Below are 21,087 nucleotides of genomic sequence, written 5' to 3'. Positions count from 1 at the left end.
ATTCACAGGTTCATAAACAGTGAATATCAGGTGGTATTGCAAAGAAAGCACAACAGTGCCTCTACTTTGCAAAGGTTCCGCATAACATCATATACTTTGACAAATTTCTGTGGATGTGTGGTGGAGAGTATATTGACTGGCTGCATCACAGCCTGGTATGGAATCATAAATGCCTTTGATCAGAATATCCTACTACCTTAGGCCACAAACTTATCAATCACCCCGATGAGTTATTAACTTCAATCTTTCTGCATAATCACTCAAAGAGTTGAACTGCACGTGCATGTAATGAGAACTGTATAACTCATGTCCTTCTACCTTAGGCCACGAACTTATCAATCACCCATCTGTGGACACTTTCTGGAGGTCCAAGATCCGTGTGCTCCACGACCGCTAGACTAAGTGTGTAGATGTAGGAGGGGACTATGTTGAAAAATAAAATGTGCTAGGTTTTCTAAAATTGACTCCTTCTACCTTAGGCCACAAACTTATCAATCACCCCTCGTATTTTTTATTATTATTATTTATTTCTATTTGCATTTGCACAGTTTGTTGTCTTTTGCACACTGGGTGAACACCAAAGCTGGTGCGGTCTTTCATTAGTTCTATTATGATTATTAATCTATTGTGGATTTATTGAGTATGTCACAATAAAATGAGTCTCAGGGTTGCATATGATGACATATAAGTACTTCAATAATAAATTTACTTTGAACTTTGATAATAATCATAAAACGTTTTATTACACAACAGATAAGCAGATATTATATATGGAATGGAGTGAGCAGTATTTAAAAACAAATGAAATTGGCAATGAGAAATGGCTACCAGTTTAGCTGAGTACATTGGATTTAAAGGCATATAGTTTACTTCAAAATTTAACTGCTCCAACTAAACCAGCTGAAATTAGCTTTGCTGATATTGTGAAAGTAATGCAGGAACATTTAGAACCAAAATCATTGTTGATTGCAGAATGCTTTAGGTTTCAGAAATATAATCAAGACGAAGGAGAGTCCATTTCAGCATATGTAGCTGAATTGAAGAGATTGTCTGATCATTGTCAGTTCAATAATGAGCTCAATGATGTACTGAGAGATTTTTGGTTTATGGAATCTTATAAGAAAGCATACAAAACTAAAGCACAACTTACATTTAAAAGAATAGTTGAAAGAGTTGTATCAATGGAAACAGCAGACAGAGGGGCAATTGAGTAGCAGTTAGGATTGAAAATGAGTGTAAACAAAACTGCAGTGTCAAAAAATGACCAGCCTGGCTGAACAAGAAGTGTTACCATTGTGGCAGGGGCTCACATCTGCCAGACCAATGCAGGTATAAAGGTGAAACTTGCAGAAAATGAAACAAAGTAGGACACAACAATCATTTTTGGGCAGACAAAAATGAATGGACCTCACAGGAAAGAGAAAAAGATAATAAGTCAAGTTGCAGTTTCAAAGAAAGCACTAATCTACATGCTGTTGATGAAAAATCTGATAACGAGGAGAGTGACACTGAACTGAATAGCCTTGAGATTTACCATGTGAAAACTAATATGAGACTAGCAATATGACTTATACCAGAAGTTAACATCTAAGTACATAAAATGGAATTGGATACTGTCTCAGCTGTTTTAGTCATTCCACAAAATGAGATTAAATGGCACTTCAAAGATACTAAACTGAAGCCTGCAGATATACAATTAAGAACCTATGTTGTCGTTGTTCGTCCATCGTTGACGTCGATGAGGATCTCGACACCATTATGATGGTATCGAGACTAGTGCGTGATTTGGATTTAAGTGAGGGAGAGTTGCCTCACTCTCTCTTCCCAATTCCCATCTGGATCCAGTGGCAAGACAGAGTCTAGACGGCTGGAGATGGGACTAGGCGCAGTGGATGACCAGGACGTCTTCTGTGTCTTGCCCTGCCCTACACGTTCCACGACGCTTGCAGAGACCGCCTTCTTGACCGTTGGACCTTCCATAGGTCTCGTCTGCTCAATCCGCCAGAGTCTGTCTTCACATGCTGGGATAGACAACTCCCTATCACACCGAGGGTTTGAGACCCGTCGGCTACCCTCACCTGGTTTAGCCGGCTTGTCGAAGCCGTTGCCCGGGGTGTGGCCGCTGTCGCATGCAAACAGCTACGGGGAGCCACAGGTGAGAGCTGAGTGCCAGGTGGAGACCAAAGGTGGACTAACTGCCCTGAAAAGGATGCAACATGTTCCCCCCACCAGAGGTGCTACCCCTCCCTGACACCCCAGACACCCCAAGAACTTATACTGGAGGGAAAATAACTCTTGTGGGATTGACATATGTAATAGTGAAATACAACAACCAGCCACCCACATTGGGCTTGCACGAGGTAAAAACAGAAGCACCAGCATAGTGGCTGAGATAACTACAACTTGATTGGAGATCTGTCCACCACATCTCTTGTAATAATGTCAAATTATAGTGAATTAAGAAGGGTACTGGATGATGCCACATCTGTCTCCATGCCACATACCATGAACTGTTCTTCAACAGTTTTTGTAGGCAACATAACTGAGAAGCTTCTGATATGTTCTCAGGTAGTTACTTGCGAAATGTGGCTAATTGGTTTTAAACTGGAAGGGAGTTCAAGGAGCTTCAGGAAAGTTGCAAGCATTCAGCTTTTCTGAGTATAAATAACCAGAAACTACCCGGCATGCATTAAGGTTATTTCATGAACTTCAAGTGGGAGACACTTGCCAAGATCAAGATGCACATCCTAGAAAGAAGAAAAAGGAAAAGCAAGAGGATGACATAATTATTATGGAAATGGAAGAGGATAAACGAGACATAATTTCTCAAGAAATTAGCAAATTCAGAGTTACTAGCAAGAAACTAGAAGAAGAAAAGGGTAGGCAAGAAAAAGAAAGACCAGAAGTTGAAAAGCAGAGGAGAGAAAGAGAAAAGTGTGAAAGAGAAAAGGAATATGAAAAAGAAAAAGAGTGGGATAAAGAGAGAGAAAGAAGCTGGGGCTGGGAGAGTAGCAAGGATTGAAATAGATCCAGTGAGAAAAGCCATGAAGAGGAGAATAAAGGTGCCCACAGCTGTCAACTCCTACAACTACCACAGACGAGACCCCAGAACCTGAGATTGTTTCACAGCCAAGCAGAGTGATCCCCCTTGTCAGGAAAGATGTTATCCTACAAGTGTAAGAAAGCCTCCGCAACGATTAAATCTTTAGGCACGAATGAGCCAATTTAAAATTTACTATGCTGAGGATGAATATGGGTTGAGATGTATTCTGTATTGAGTTGGAGTTTATAGCTTACCAGGGAGGAGTGTTGTGTATTTAACATTTCAGTAGTAATTGACATTATAAGTATAGTGTTTGATTAAGCATTCTTTAAGTAATTCATTATGGTTATCGTCGTCGTTGTCGTGGCTATCCCTCGAGGTCAAGGATGATGGTCTTCGTTCTGCAGTGGCCCACAGAGCAAAGACGCCTGTGCGTGTATTTGTTTGACGTGTACTTGATGTTGCACTCCAAGAAGCACACGATACTTCACAATAAACCAGTTGATTCCAATGTCAGGGAAATCACAACGACTGGAGCTAATGGATTTGTTGCAGCCTTCATCCGCGTTCACAGCCATTGAGTTCGAAGTAACTTCATCCGCCTGTTCCACCGTTGAGGTCTTGGTTGGATTGTTCTTTGTCAGGGACCTCACCCTCGACCTTACCGCCATGGGTGACCCTACCAGGAGCATAGCTCCAGAAGGCATTGCTCTCGGGATCACAGGACCACACAAGCTTCTCCACCACAACAAGGTGACAATCCACGGAGAAGTTTGTGGTTATATAGTATGTATGAAATATGCGAATGGCACACGCCATCACACCACTGTGTCATACATTTGTGCCTCACTTAAAATAAAAATGAAACTAAGACTCATTCTCCTGGGCTCCTGTTTTTTCTTTTTGGAGTTACAAAACGTAACAGAGGGAATTTGCGCTTGGAGCCAGAGTAAATGGCTGAGCTATGAAATGAATACTTTGCATCCATATTAATCAAGGAGAGAACCAGGAGGATAGTGAAAACAGCCTGGGCTAATGTGCTGGGACATTTTGAGATTAAAGAGTTGGTAGTACTGGCTCTTCTGTCTATCTTCATTAAGATTGATAAGTCCCCAGGGCCTAATGGCATTTATCCCAGCATGTTGAATTAAGCAAGTAAGGAGATTTCTGGGGCTTTGACAAAGATGTTTGTGTCCTCAATTGCAGCAGGCAAGATCCTGGAATGTTGGAGAGTAGCGATGTTGTGCCTTAGCTCTGGAAAGTAAATAGGAATCATCCAGGTAATTATAGGCCAGTAGCAAACTTCCCATCACAGGTAGGGACGCTATTGGAGAGGATATTGAGGAATGGGACGAATACACATTTGGAAAGGTAGGGTCTGCTTAGGGATGGTCTTGTGTAGGGCAGGCCATGTCTAACAAACTTGACTGAGTTTTTTGAGGAGGTTTCAAAGGGTGCTTGATGAGGGTAGGGCAGTGGATGGTATCGACATGGACTCTTGTAGGGCATTTGATAAAGTCCCTCATGTAAGGCTGATTCAGAATGTAAAAGTGCATGAGATCTAGAGTGAATTCATAATTGACTTGCTCGTTGAATTCAGAGAATAGGGGTGGAAGGCTTTAATTCTGGCAGGAGGCCTGTGATCCAAAATGATCAGTGCTCTGTTGTTTATGATTTGAATAAGAATGTAGATGGGTGGATCAGCAGATTTGTGGTTGACACCAAGATTGGTGGAATTGTAGACAGGATAAAGGAGTGAGAGAAATGGGGAGGGAAGTGACTGATGGAGTTTAATCTGGACAAATGACAGGTGTTGCACTTTGGAAGGTCAAATGGAAGGAGAAAGTATACAGTCAATGGCAGACACCTTAACAGCATTGAGAAACAGAGGGATACAGGTCCATAATTCACTGAAAGTGGCTATGCAAGTGGATGAGGTGGTGAAGAAGGCATATGGCACACCTGCCTTCATTGGTAGGGCTGTTGAGTATCAGGCTCATGCTGCAGCTATATAAAGTTAGTCAGACCACACATGGAGAAATGTGAGAAATCCTGATCACTCCATTATATGAAGAAAGTGAAGATAGTAAAAAAGGTGCAGAATAAGTTTACCAAATGCTGCCTGGATTAGAACATGAGCTATAAAGACAGATTGGATAAACTTGGGTTGGACTCCCTAGAGTGTCAGAGGGTGAGGGAAGATCTGATAGCAGTTTTTAAACTATGAAAGGCACAGGTAAGTTAGACAGTCAGAATCTGTTCATAGGGTAGACATGTCGAACAACAAGAGGACAAGGTTAGATGGGGGCAGTTTAAAGGCAATGTAAGGGGCATGTTTTTTATGCAGAGTGGTTGGTACCGAGAATAGGTTGTCAGGGGTAATGGTAGAATCTAGAAATTTGATAGAATTTAAAAGGCTTTTAGGTATACACATGGATGAGGGGATTTGGGTGATACACAGGAGGTGGATGCTCGGTATATACTGTCATTCCGATCAGCGCAACACCATAGGCTGAATAACCCGTCTCAACTGTACTGCTCTATGTTCCAAATGTTCGACCACAGTTTCTCAAAGTAAAATTGCCATTCTGGCCATCAATTTTAATATTTTCTTGAAATCTTTGAAATAACTTATCTTATATATAGGAGAATACTTCAATTATAATCATGTAGAATTCTTAATCTGTTCATGCAAATTCAAGTCCAATGACCATTTTACATGGCCACACACACTACCCCTCTCTACTTGCAATTACAATACCAGCATACACAGATACAGATGGAATAACATGGTCCATATATGTACAGGTCCATAATATAAAGTTTATATATCATTCAATTTTTACCAACAGTCAGGATTGAAGTAAGTGTTAATTGGGGAAGGGAGACATGTTGGAAATTACCTGTGGCTGTGGAAGTAATGGTTTCAATTAAAGTTTCAGTTACAACAATGCTCTGTAGCTTTAAACAGGTCTTGACATCTGCAAATCAGTAAAGTAGATCTATAATTATTGCAATAAAGCAATAAATTATGTGGAAATCCTTGGCTTCTAGTCTAGTAATAACCCACTTGGGGATTAGTAATTTCAATATTAATAGTTAGCTATAATCTATATATGGCAGCCACTCTGTAGTCGTGTCTGTGGCAGTGATTGAGCAGACTCCAAGCATGTGTCTAGCACTGATAAGATTTGAATGTCTCTGACTCATGGTAGTGTTCCACAGGGCGTATATCAACTCTATCTCACTTCAGTGAGGTTTAATTAAACTGTGTGCAGCCGTGATTGCAGCCTGATAATGCAACACCTGCCAGCTCTGATAGCACCTTTACACCTGCCCAACCAAGCATTTCTGACCCTGTCATATCAGACTCTTAAGATAACAAACAGCTGAAGCATTGACAGCTCTGGGGCACCTGCAGCAGATTATGAATGTGCTCTAAAATGTACAATAACATTTTTATTGCCCCAGCTCACTGCAGTGTAACAGAGATTAGATGAACAAGCTGAATTGGAACGTCTGAGAAGAAACAGACATGCACATTGCCTTTTTCTCACAGTTCATTCAATGTTACTGTTGTTAAGGCTATTTATTTCACATTCCCTGTTAGCCACAGATGCTGCATGTTAGTCCAAGCTCACTCAGCTAGTCCGGTAGCGCAACCACTACACTAATGCCCCTGTGTGTTTTCTTGCCTGGCCTATGTTTCAATGGTAAAGATGCTGATCTTCATTTTGGGTATTTCTGGTAGTTGTCCTAAAATTCTGTTGGATAGAGTCACTTTATTCCCCTTCACCCAAGTTAGTCTAAAAGAACTGCTATATTTATAGACTCTGGAAGAACAAGGAGGTAGATATTTTAAAATGATGTTTTGGATATTCACAATCTGACTGCAAATAAGCACACATTAACTTAAAGAAACTCTTCAATAGGCACATGGATGATAAAATAAAATAGAGGGCTATATACTGTAGGAGTGAAGGGCTGCATTGATCTTAGCATAGGTTAGAAGGTTGGCACAACATTGTGGGCTGAAGGACCTGTACTGTGCTACAATATGTTCTATTACTATATGGTTTATGGAATAATAGTGGAGATAAGCTATCTGGCATGACTTCAGAAATGTAATGCTGTCTCATTTCCAAGACTAATTGATGTGAAACTACTTCATCACATTTACAGAAAACTGTTTGTGTATGTGTGTGTGTGTGTGTGTGTGTGTGTCTGTGAGTGTGTGTGTATCTGTGAGTGTGTGTCTGTGTGTGTGTCTGTGAGTGTGTGTGTATCTGTGAGTGTGTGTCTGTGTGTGTGTGTCTGTGAGTGTGTGTGTATTTGGGTATAAAAGAAAATGGTTTATTAATTTTGGATTCGCTTTACAAATTTTAGACAAATGTTATACTTAGCAGTGCATTTAAGGACAAACTGGACCACCATGTATTAGATACACACCGGGATTTTTCCTAGATTTTTTCCCTGACACCCTTTAAGGTATTTTGCCATACAGTATATTTAAACAATAGCATTTTCTTACCCTTAAAGCTCCCCTTCTGAAAAAATATTTTTGTCCAAACTCTCAGGAATTTCTGGACTTTACACCCAATTTTTTTTTTGACCATAGCTCGTCGTGTTCAGGTGCACAAACAACAAATGAGATGAAGAACCAATTTATGCATTTGGTTTTATCTGATGAAGTTAATTGACGAACCAATACCGACCAGGTCACTAAATGAACTCTCTGATCTTTGCCATCTATGGCATGGAGTCTTTCTGCCTAGGCAATCAAGGTAACAATTTATTTTGATGGCTTAGACCTTCACCAACATTGGATTCCCTGCATTCCCCCACTAGACATCAAACCATAATAGTGTCAAGACCTGAAGTCATTGTTATATCCACAACCTCCGGTACAGAGACAAGAATGCTGTGCCCTGTACTGTTATGGCTATTGTAAGACCATTACAAATTGCTATCGAACACAATATGACTGCAAAATTGGGCTTGGGTTCAAAATTGTCCTCGACATTGTGAGTGTCTATTCTTACAGTGGGCTGAGGAAGTTTAATCAATTGGAATGTGTCAAACAACACACCTGCTTGACAGCAATCTGACACAGTCATGCGTTAAAAATTTTGTTCCTCAGATGTGGCTAAATGGAAGCCATCATGTATCCTGGTTATGGGTTGTTATCTCAAGTCATCATCCAGAGATTAGAAAGAGATGTTTCCTGTCATGAGTTACCCCTTCCCACCGCCTACCAAGAGTAGCTGCCTTTTGTGGATCTGCTGGCGTCAGCATGCTGTCTGAAGCTACTGCAATTCAAAATGACAAAACTCTGATGTGACAGGGCCTTGCGTAAAATGAGTAGCCAGTCAAGGACATTGAATGGTGGATCAGGATCAAGGGCTGAATGGCCCATTCCTGCTGCGATATTCTACGCTTCATTAGGAGTTTGATGAGATTTGGGTATGTTACCAAAGCCCATGTAGAGCATCTTGAGTGGTTGCATCACCACCTGTTATAGAGCCTCCAAAGCACAGAATCAAGAGAGGCTGCAGAGGACTATTGAGTCAGCCAGATCATCAAAGGCACAAACCTCCCACTGTTGAGAGCATTTTCAAAAGTTTGAGTTGGTAGTAAGGAAGGCAAACACAGTGTTAGCATTCATTTCAAAAGGACTAGAATATAAAAGTAATGATGTAATCCTGAAACTTTATATGGCATTGGTCAGACCACATTTGGACAGTTGTGAGCAATTTTGGGCCCTTATCTAAGAAAGGATGTGTTGGTATTGGAGAGGGTCCAAAGGAGGTTTACGAGAAAGATCCCAGGAATAAAAGGGTCGATGATGAGGAGCATTTGATAGCTGTGAGCCAGTACTCTCTGAGCTTAGAAGAATGAGGTGGGATCTCATTGAAACCTACCAAACATTGAAAGGCCAAGATGGAGTGGATATGGAGAAGACATATGGGGCACTAATCTCCTTCCAATGTTGTAAAATACATCTTTTCGCCATTAAAGTAAGAAATGCAATCATTCTACGGGCTGAAGGGGAAAGATTACTGGAAATTTTAGGTAATCCAAAGATAGCGGTAATAGGATGGGGAGAAATATCTATATTCAGTACCTTTGAAATAATATTAAAAATGTCTTTCCAAAAAGTTTCCAAAGTAGGGCAGGACCAAAATGTGTGAGTTAAGGAGGCTATCTCCCCATGACATCTGTCACAAAGAGGGTTAATATGAGAATAAAAATGAGCTAATTTATCTTTAGACCTATGTGCTCTATGAACAACTTTAAATTGAATTAGGGAATGTTTGGAACAGATAGAGGAAGTATTGACTACATTCTTTTGGTTTTCTCAGACGATACTATGTTTAAATTTGGAGAAAATTAGAAGTAATCTTTATGGTACTTCAGTTAAATTTGAACAGACTTGGAGACCTTTTATTCAACATTTTTATTTAATGTAATTTTTTTTTCTCTTTGCCCATGTTTACATTCCCTTCTTGTTTTTTTAACTGTTTTTAATGGAGGTCGGGTTTGAGGATGTAATTGTTTTAAGTTGTTTAAGTCTACTTGTTACCTAGTTAGCCCATTGCTTTGCTTTGCTTTTTAGATTAGTTGCACGGTGGGTTTATTTTGGGTTTTTTTCTTCTCTTTACTGATATGTATGGAAAATTAGTATACTATTATATTACCTTGTTATTTTATATCTAAACTGCACTGTTTGTACTAACTTTTTTTTGTGTATTAATATCTCTTGCGAATTTATATTGCAACAGTGTATTCGTGTCTACATGGTTTACTTTTTGTGTACTAACTTAATAAAAAGATTTTTAAAAAAAAGGAGAAGACATATGGAGGGGCCAAGAGTCGAGGGTGTTCAGCTCACTGCTCGGTGAGATTTACTCATCTTTGCACTGAAGTGAGACCAGCTGCAGTGATGATTGACTTCGTTGTATGGACTCACTTGCATGGAACTTAGTTCTGAATGTTATTTGTTTACATTTTTGTTTGCACAATTTATTCTTTTTTCACATTGGGTGTTTGACGATCTCTTTTAATGGGTTATGTTGTGTTTCTTTTTTTGTGTGTGATTGCCTGTAAAGAGACGAATCTCAAGTTTCTATGTAGTATGCATACTTTGATAATAAATGTAATTTGAACTTTGAAATTTAGGAACAGCTTGTTCTCATTTGCCATCAGATTTTTGAACAGCAATGAACCAATGAACACCACCTTGTTATTCTTCTTTTGCACTATTTAGTTATATTTTTATTGTAACTTATGTATAGTAATTTTTACATTTTGCACTGTACTGCTGCCACAAAACAACAAATTTCATGACATAGATCAGCGATAAGAATCAGATTCCGATGCCTTCACGTATGTGCCTGAACAAGCCCTACACAAAAGAAAACTGACCACTGGGCTAGCCATGCTCACAGTTTTGACAGCTGTCAAAGACTTAGTTGGATGCTGCCTTCTAGAAGCACCGACTTTTAAGACCATATGACATAGGAGCTGAATTAAGCCACTCGGCTTTAGAAACTTCTGAAAACTATTAAAAACCATTGAAAAGACTAAAATAAAATGACTACTAGAAATGTTAAAGAAAAGTCACTTATTTTCAAAAATACATCAGTTCAAAAATATGAAAATTAAAATATCAAAATTATTCTTGAATGGATGTCCACCTTGAAATTAGTGTACTTGTTGGTCTTCTGCAGGGTCTAAGCTGACAGTTCAGAGTGGCTTCAGATTTCCGATTGGCCCATGAACCCATGAACACCACCTCATTATTTGTCTTATGCACCGTATAAACGTTCTTGTAATTTATAGTAGTAATTCTATGTCTTGCACTGTACTGCTGCTGCAGAACAATAAATTTGATGACATACTGTACATCAGTAATAATGAACCCGATTCTGATTCTCCATTACCACTGAGGATTGCATAGGTTTGCTTTCAACTGTTGAAAACCATGAGGCGGAGCGCAGCCAGGGAACTCTGCCAACAATTTTGGGACTTTGCACGAAACCATTGACAACTCCCAGTAGGCTCTGGTCTATTTTCCAGACTGTCAGCCAACAGTAAGTGGAGAAAATGAGACCTTTCACAGAAGAGGTTAAACTGAACTCTGATTGCACTATAAGGTAAGTTAAAACAGCCTGTGACATTGCTTGAGGAAGGGCTGGAGAATTTCCCAGTGTGCAAGAAAACAATCCCCCCAGCAGCAAAATCAGTAAAATCAGGATTAAGTGCCCCTACTGTATCTGCCTCTACCATCACCCTGACAGTGTGTTCCACGTACCTACCACTCTGTGGAGAAAATTTACTCCTGACAGCCTCACTACACTTTACTCCAAACACCTTAAAATTACATCCCCCTCGTACTGCAACTTCCACCCAGGGGAAAGGTCTCTGCCTGTCCACTTTATCGATGCTTTTTATGATATCATATGCCTCTATCAAGTCACCTCTCATCCTCCATAGTTCCAAACGGAAAAGCTCTAGCTCACTCAAGCTATTCTCATTAAGACATGCTCTCTAATCGAGGCAGCATTCTGCTAAATCTCCTTTCACCCTCTCGAAAGCTTCCATATCCTTCCCATAATGAGGGGAACAGAACGAAGCACAATATTCTAAGTGTGTTCTAGCCAGTGTTTTATAGAACCGCAGCATTATCTCATGATTCTTGAACTCAATCCACTAACTAATGAAGGCCAACACACCATACGCCTTCTTAAATACCCTAAAAAACTTGAGCAACAAGTTTGAGGCATCTTTGGATGTGGACGATGAGATTCCTCTGTTCCTTGACACTGTTAAGAATCCTACCTTTAATCCTGTATTTCCTCTTCAAGTTTGATATTCCAAAGTGAATTAATTCACACTTTTCCAAATTGAACTCCACTTGGGACAGATCTGCATTCTATCAATGTTCCATTGTAGACATTGTAGACTTTCTACACTATCCACAATACCGCCAACATCTTGATGTGTGTAAGTTGCATCATCTGCAAATTTACTAGCCCACCCTTCCATTTCCTCATCCAAGTCTTCATTCACAAAGTAGGGGTCCCAGAATAGATCCCTACAGAACCCTACTCTATACCAACCTCCAGGCAAAACATGCTCCATTTACTACCGTCCTCAGCTTCCAATTGAATTGGCAAGCCAATTTTGAATCCAAAAAGCCAGGTTTTCCAGGATTCCATGCCTCCTGACTTCCTAAATGAGCCTATCATGGGGAACCTTGTCAAACGCCTTACTAAGTTCCATATAGAGAACATCCACCGATCTGCCTTCGTCAGTTTGTTTTGTCACGTTCTCACGGAATTCAATAAGGCTCATGAGGCACAGCCTGTACCTCACAAAGCCATGCTAGCTATCCCTCATCAGACTATGCGTCTCCAAATGTTCAAAAATTCTGCCTCTATGAATCCTCTCAAGTAGTTTGCCCACCACTGATTTAAGACTCACAGGTCTACAATTCCCAGGTTTATCCCTATTACCTTTCTTGAATAAAGAAATAACATTTGCCACCTGAAATCTTTTGGTACCACTCCTGTGGTCAGTAAGAACACAAACATCATCACCAAAGTGCTCCAATCTTTACCCTCACTTCCTGTAGGAACCTCGCGTATATCGTGTCCAGGCCTGGGGACTTATCAAAAGTTCCAGCATAACCTCTTCGTTAATATTGACATGTTCCAGCATATCAGCCTATTCTACACCGTCCTCACATTCATCAAGGACTCTCTCACTGGTGAAAACTCAAGCAAGGTTAACTAGGGACCTCTCCCACCTCCCCTAACTCATGTTTCCTGTTTTATCTATGATCAGTCCCACCCTCATTCTAGTCATCTTCCTGTTCTTCACATATGTGTAGAGTGCCTTGTGGTTTTCCTTAATCCTACTTGCCAAAGCCTTCTCACGCCCTCTTCTTGCTCTGCTAAGGCCATTTTCAGCTCCTTCTTAGCTACCCTGTAATTCTCTATAGCCCTTTCTGATCCTTGCTTCTGAAATCTTTCTTCCTCTTGACTAGATATTCCATATCTCTTGTCAACCATGCTTTCATTTCCCTCCAATCCTTTTCCTGCCTCAATGGTACAAACCTATCTAGAGCCTCATACAAGTGCTACCAAAACAACCTTCACATTTTTGTTGTGCATTTTCCTGAGTACGTTCATTTCCAATTTATGCTTCCAATTTCCTGACTAATGGCATGATACTTTGTCCTTCCCTATTTAAATAATTTCTCATGCCATCTGCTCCTATTCCTCGGCTGTGGTAAAGCTCAGGGAGTTCTAGTCACTCTCTCCAACTGCTCTGTTGCCTGACCAGTTTCATTGCATAGTACCAGATGCAGTATGGCTTTTCCTCTTGTCGGCCTGCCTACACATTGTGTCAAGAATCCTTCCAAGACACATCTAACAAATTGCGTACCACCTAAAAAAAAAAGTGAGTGGGGCCTCCCAGGACTTGTCTGTGGAGTGGGAGATGGCTTGTTTTATTACAACTTAGCAAGGGCCAAAAAAAGAAGTTAGATTTAAGCAGAACAGCCATGTGGAAGCGGTTATTGATGAAGTAGACCAGGGTTAGAGTGAGAGGTTTTGACTCAACAGGCTTCGCTAAGGGTGCTGAGTTTTTTTAGAATAATTTATTTCATTGTAGACCACAAGTTTGAGAAATTTGAGCCAAAGGTATAGCAAGCGCAGGCAGGATGAGAGTTAAGGCAGTAGAATGCTCCTCGAGTAAGATGTTTCTTGCCTCATGATTACATCTGCGGGAAGTGCACCCAATTCCAAAATTCAGCTCTTGACTTCAGGCCTTCATCAACCGTGGGTTCAAGAGTCGTGAGGTAATGTTACAGCTATATAAGACCTTAGTTAGACCCCACTGTGTTCATCTCTGGTCACCTCACTACGGGGAGGATGTGGATACTGTAGAGAGAGTGCAGAGGAGATTTACAAGGATGTTGCCTGGATTAGAGAGCATGCCTTATGAGAATAGGTTGAGTGAACTCGGCCTTTTCTCCTGGTAGTGACGGAGGATGAGAGGTGACCTGATAGAGGTGTACAAGATGATGGGAGGCATTGATCTTGTGGAAAGCCAGAGGCTTTTTCCCGGGGCTGAAACGCTAACATGAGTGGGCATAGTTTTAAGGTGCCTGGAATAGGTACAAGGGGGATGTCAGAACTAAGTTTTTCGCACAGAGTGGTGTGTGTGTGTGGAATGCACTTCCAGCAATGGTGATAGAGGTGGGTACAATAGGGTCTTTTAATAGACTGTTAGATACAGAGCTTAGAAAAGTAGAAGATTATGCAGCAGGGAAATACTAGGCAGTTTCTAGAGTAAGTTACATGGTCGGCACAACATTGTGGGCTGAAGGGCCTGTAATGTGCTGTAGATTTCTATGTTTCTATATAACTGGATGAACTCAGTACCAACTGGGAGGCTGAAAACCTCATAGATTAAGCTTTTGCTTAGTTGGTCACACCCAGTATTCAGGCTTCAGATAGTAGATGAGTGACCACTAGGAGAGGTAAGGGCAATAAGCCATCAGTGCAGTATTCCCTTCTGACCATTCTACTCAGCAACAAGTATACACCTTTGGATACTGCCAGGGCGTTGTGGGGGTGGGGGTGGTAGAATGACCAATCGGGGCACAGCAGCAGCAGCTAGGCCAATGGCACTGTGGAGACTCTGAGGCTCAGCAGGGAAGGGTAAAGATGGGCAAAGCGATGGTGGTAGGACACTCGATGGTTAGAGGATAGACTGGAGATTCTGTGGCTGAAAAGGAGACACCCGGGTGATGTGTTGCCTCCCAGGTGCTGGGCTCTGAGCCGCTAAAGAATATTCACAAGGGGGAAGGTGAGCAGTTAGAGCTTGTGGCGCACAATGACATAGGTAGGAAAGGGGATGATATTCAGCTCAGTGAACATAGGGAGTAAGGAAAGAGACAGATGAGCAGGAGCTCCAAGGCAGCAATCTCTGGATTACTCCTGGTGTTATGTGCCAGCCAAGGCAGGAATAGGCTGATAGTACAGATGAACTAGTAGCTGAGGAACTGGTGCAGGGGGCAGAGTTTCAGGTTACTGGATCACTAGAACCTTTTCTGGGGCAGTGGTGACCTGCACAAGAGGGACGGGTTGCACCGGAACTGAAGGAGAACCAAAATCCTGGCCGGGATGTTCGCTGGTGCTACTCAGAAGGATTTAAGCTAATTTGGCAGGGGGCTGGGAACCAGAGCACCAGAACAGAAAGTGGAAGGACTGAGAGGAAAATAAATGTCAAGGCCAGTAAAAACAGGCGGAAGAAAAGCAATAGATCCAACGGGGCAGACAGTTTGAAGTGATTGCATTTTAATGCTAGGAGTATTATGGGTAAAGGTGATAAATTTAGAGCATGGATCTGTAGGTGGAACTATGATTTTGTGGCTATTACAGAGACTTCGTTGAGAGAGGGTCAGGAATTGATGGATAATGTCCCAGGTTTTGGAAGTTTTGAAAAAAATAGAGAAGGGATAAAAGGGGTGGGGGGAGTTGCACTACAGATCAGGGTCAATATCACACCTGCAGACATCCCACCTCTCCCGGAAGTTCTGGGAGTCTCCCGCATATTAATAGTGGCTCCCTGATGCCCGCGAATTATATACAATATCCTGCAAACCATTTTTTTAGTGAGCGAGAGAGAGCGAGAGTGACTGCGAGCGTGCGAGAGAGTAAGAGCAAGAGAGAGCGAGAACCACCCTGAGAGAGCGAGAGAGAGAGAGCGTGCGAGAGAGAGAGGGCGAGAGTGACCACAAGAGAACGAGAGAGAGAGAGAGAGAGAGAGAGAGAAAGAGAGAGAGAGAGAGCACGCACCATGGCAGAGTGTTCCAAAAAAAGAAAATATAAAACGTACGTCACCCCAGACTACACTAAAGTGTACCCCTGCCTAATAGGGGTCAAAAATAATGACAGTGTTGCTCGCTGCACTGTTTGCAACAGTGACTTTTCCATTGCCTATGATGGGTTAAGACTGTAAAAGACATGTTGAGATGAGCTTAACAGGTGTCATTCGTTCATTAGCATAGCTAACGTTATTTAAACTAGCTGGCTAGCTGCTAAGGAGCTACTCTATTGCAGACATCCCTCCTCTCCCGGAAGTTCCAGGAGTCTCCGGCAAATTGATGGTGCTACCTCCCTGAAATGAGTTTTTGCAGGGTGGGATGTCTGCACCTGCACTCAGAGGAGACATAATGTAGGGCTTCTCCACTGAATCGATGTGGGTAGAACTCAAGTAGGAAGGGTGCAATCAGTCTGATAGGTAACCCCCCCCCCCACCCCACCCCACCAGTAGCCACCGAGACTCAGAGGAACAGATACACGGGCAGATTAAGGAAAAGTGTCAAAACAATAGGGTTGTGGTCATGGGAGACTGCAGCTTCCCCAATATTAACTGGAACCTTCTGAGTACAAGAGGTTCAGATGGAGCAGAATTCATTAGGTGCATCTAAGAGAGTTTCTTAAATTAATATATAGGTAGTCCAACAAGAAGAGGAGCTGTAGTGGAACTAAGGTCGGATAATGAGCTTGGCCACCTATCTAACTTTTCAGTGGGAGAGCAATTAGGAAGCAGTGACCACAACTTCGTAAGTTTTAAGATAGTTATAGATAAACATAAGTATGGACCTGGCAGGAGAATATTAAATTGGTGCAGGGCAAATTAAGAAGGCATTAGGCAGGAACTAGGGAGAATTAATTGGTACATCAGTTTTCAGTGAAGTCCACATCTGACGTGTGGAGGACGTTTAATGACCAACTGCACAGAGTTCGGGACAGATGTGTTCCAGTAAAAAGGAAGGACAAGGTTGGCATGGTAAGAGCATCCTGTATGTCAACAGAGGTGATGAATTTAATCAAGAAGAACAAAAGGAAAAGTATGCAAAGCTTGGGAAGGTAGAATCAAACACAGCCCTTGTGATCATAAAGAAGCCAAAAAAACTTGCTGCAAACCTTTTACCTTTGTCTGGTGCAGGGGCATTCGACATGGGAGCTGTGTAACTTCAGTTGTAGGGAGACCAGTCTCAAGTCTGGGGCATGCCTGCTGCTGCCAACTGGGTGAGAGATGCTGAAGCATTTACAATAAGGCATTTGAGCTTGGCTGGGGCCTGGTCTTGCCTGTCGGTGAGGCTCTCTCGTATTCGATCAGTAGAATGACAGGCTGGATCGCATGTGTCTGTATACTGCCGGGAGACTGTACCATCGATTGCTGGACAATGTCGCTCAGGGTCTTGGACTGTATATTTTTTTGAGTGAATATACTTCTTTGCTCAATATTTTGAATTATGTTCCTTGCTATTGTTGAATGTTTTGCACCATGGCCCCGGAGGAATGCTATCTCGTTCAGCTGCATGTATGTTTGTATTGAAAGATATTTAAACTTGGTTTGATTTGATTTGAATCAGGACAAACATTGCCCGCTGAAGCAGATTGTCACCCGACGTGTACCAAAGGTCCGGATCCTGCTGCCGTTGGCAGCCTCCAGCAAGGTTTCATCACTCTTTCCTTCTAATCAATAAGCAATACTGCAGCACGCTCACTTGAGCACCCGTGTCACACAGGACGCGTCACCCTGAAAGGGTGTCTGTAATGAACAGTAGACGACCCTGGTAGCTGGAACCCACGGTGTTCACAGACCCCCCGATGTCCCGATGCACTGGCACTGTCGGAGCTGCAAGGCGGTCGGTACTTCCTAGCGTTCGTGTCAAAGCAAACGTGGTAAAAAGACAGGCCTGGTTTTGTCTGTTTTGCTGCAACAGCTGCCCTTATGTTGGGGGCCTTGCAGACCGTCTTACTGAGGCAGTAAAACGGGGATGAGTGATGCAATGCTACCTAGCCGAGTGTAGACTATCAACCATTTTAGCAAGCTCCCTACAGTTCTTTGCAGGTGCATTAGCGAGGACCCTGCTGCATGAAGAGTTCTTTAACAATAAAACAAAGATGGTGATTGCCCAGGAGAGACTGCATGTGGACCATTAGCTGCAATGGCTTAGCATCACTGAGGCCAGGCAAGGAGAGCATCTGCTTGGTGTGCTCACACTCAGGCAGTCCATAAGTCTGTAAAATATGAGTTTTCACTGATTGGTATTTATTGTGTTCAGGCAGGTATTCAGGTAGACTCATCACTCTTGCAGCCACAGAGTTGCTGACCGATGCTACCACATAGAACTATTTGGTGTTGTTGCCGGAGATTTCTTGTTGCGTGAATTGGGCCTTGGCTGGTACAAACCAAGTGAAGGCACTTTGCTCCCAAAACTCCGGCGGTTTCAAAGCAACTGCATTGACTGACATGTTGGAGTCTGTGATTTACAGTCTGAAGTTTGATCAAATAAGCTAGCACTCTGCTGTCCCTGAGAAAACTCCAGGAGAGAAATACGGGCACGAGCCACCATGAGGGGAAGCTCAGAGACGAGACGAGGAGCAATGGTTGACTCTATTTCTTGCCGATTAAAGCGCTCTAAGTTGTTTGAAACATCAAGGCAAATGTGGAAGAGAGTAAGCAGTTCTCGGAGAGGCTACTGGTTCATGTCGCTTTCCTGGGAGAGGCTGCTAGTTCAAGTCGCTGCCGTCAGAGGGGCTGCTGGGTCCCGATGCTCTTGGAGATGTTATCGAAATTCTTAGATTTGTGGACTGGACTGTAGCTCATATTAGCCTCTTTCAGTTCTATGTTTTTTTATCGTGTTCTCTCCCGTTCTTTCTTGCTGCAGATTGGTGGGCTGGGTGTTTGGGGAATCTGTTAGCTTTTATGAGAGGGAGGGGTTGCGCCATTTGGGTTTGCGAATTTTTGTTTCTTTTTCTTTTTGTGTAGGGGGATTGATGTCTTTCTTTCGACTACTTAACATGGTTTCTGTATTCTATAGCTATTTGGAGAAGAGAAATATTTTGGGGTTGTGTTCTGCATATGTACTTTGATAATAAAATGAACCTTTGAACTGGTTTATTGATCACCAAAAATCTGAACACAATGCACAGTAAAAGTCCTTTACGTAATTACCTCATCACATCAGACCAGCCTCTTAAAGTGAACCCCAACCCAACGTTGGTGGCTGTGAATTCTATATGTTTCCACCAATTACATTACTCTGCAATGTGATTAGTCTCACAGCCTGAGGTAAGAAGCTGCCTAGTCTGGCAGTCCTGATACTTCAGTGCCTCATTACTGATGGTAGTGGGTCAAAGAGATTGTGGGATGGGTGGCAGGGATCCTCAACAGTGCTTCTGGCCATTTGTATATAATGCTCTGGGTAAATATCACAAATAGAGGGGAAGGACACTCCGACGATCTTCTCAGAGATTTTCACTGTCCTCTGTAGGGTCTTGCGGTCTGATGCTTTGCAGCTTCCTGACCCCACAATGATGCAGCCAGACAGGATACACTCGATGGTGCTCCTGTAGAAAGTTGTTAGAACAGGGACTGGGAGGGAGCCTTATAAACTTCATTCTCCTCAGAAAATACAGATGCTGCTGTGCTTTCTTGAGGAGGTGTTGTGGGCCCAAGTTAAATCGTCCATTATGTGCTCACCAAGGAACTTTGTACTATTCACTCTCTCCACAGCAGAGCTATTGATGTTCAATGGAGAGTGGTCAGCCCACAGTCATCTCTTTTGTCTTGTCAATATCTAGACTCAGGATGTTGTTCTCCCACCATCTGACAAGCCTCTCTACCTCTCTCTGTATGCCAGCTCATCATTGTTGCTGATGAGGCCGACCACAGTTGTATCGTTAACGCATTTGATGATGCAGTTTGAGCCGGATCTGGCAGTGTGAACAGCAGTGGGCTGAGCATACAGCCCTGGGGGGCACCAGTGATGGAGTTTGAGATGGTGCTGCCAACTCAGACCGACTGGAGTCTTTCTGTCAAGAAGTCCAAGATCCAGTTACAAAGAGGGTGTTCAGCCACAGCATGGAGCAAACGCCTGCTCCACACGCTAGGCCTTAACTATGCAGCACTGTCATTATCCCACTCACTAGCAAGGTAGACTTGAAGAATTTAGTATTCTATATGATTAGGAAGGTTTTGCATCACAGTCAGAAATGTGCCATGGCTTCTGGCTGCTCACTCTTCCCCCTAACGATGCTGTGGACCTGATCTGAAATGTCCATGACCCTGGCACCTGCGAGGCCAGTCTCTTTCATGTCCACAAAATCTCCTGTCTGTTCCCTTAACTGTTGTATACCCTACACCACCATTCCTCTCTTCTTTTCCCTTCCCCTCTAAACCACAGAACCAAACTCAAAGCCAAAGACATGGTTTCCATGGCTTTCCCCTGGTAGGTTGTCACCCTGACAGTATCCAAAGGAGTATATTGATTTTGATGGAAATGGGCCATAGGGGTGCTCTGCATTGGCTGTTTATTCTCTTCCCTTCTCCTGACAGTCACCAAGCTACCTGCCTCCTGAACCTTAGGTGTGCCTACTTCCCTGTTGCTCTTTTCTATCACCTTCTCATTCTTCTGAATGAGCTGAAAGTCATTCAGTTCCAATTCTAGCTTCCTGATGCAGTCTGTAAGGAGCTGCATCTAGATGCATTACTCGCAGATATTGCAATCAGGGAGACTGAAGGTGTCCCAGATCTCCCATATCTTGCATGAGGAGCACGTCACTGACCTGGGATCCATTCTCATTGCTATAGCTAAGCACTAACGGACAAAGAGGAACTTGGCAGAAAACTCAATCTAGCCTCCAGTTCTTCTCGCTAAAGCCTCTTGAGCCATGGCCTCTGTTCCTCACTCTAACCTTGTCCCACTCAAATAATGGCTGCTTCTATGATAGCTGTTCTGCTTAAACTTAACTTCTTTTTATTAGCCCTTGCCAAGCGCCTATTAACCCAAACGATCTCAATCTCCACAGAAAGTTCAAAAAGATCTTAACAGCTTTTTTTATTCTGGTGCTTAAACTCTACAAGGAACTGTCTCTGTGATCTCAATCTCCACAAGACGTCCTGACAGGCCCCAGTTGCTTTTTAAATTGACATAAATCTTACTTTTTAAA

The sequence above is a fragment of the Mobula birostris genome, chromosome 9, assembly GCF_030028105.1.
Source record: "Mobula birostris isolate sMobBir1 chromosome 9, sMobBir1.hap1, whole genome shotgun sequence".
Classification (NCBI taxonomy): Eukaryota; Metazoa; Chordata; class Chondrichthyes; order Myliobatiformes; family Myliobatidae; genus Mobula; species Mobula birostris.
This window is presented reverse-complemented; position numbering follows the sequence as displayed.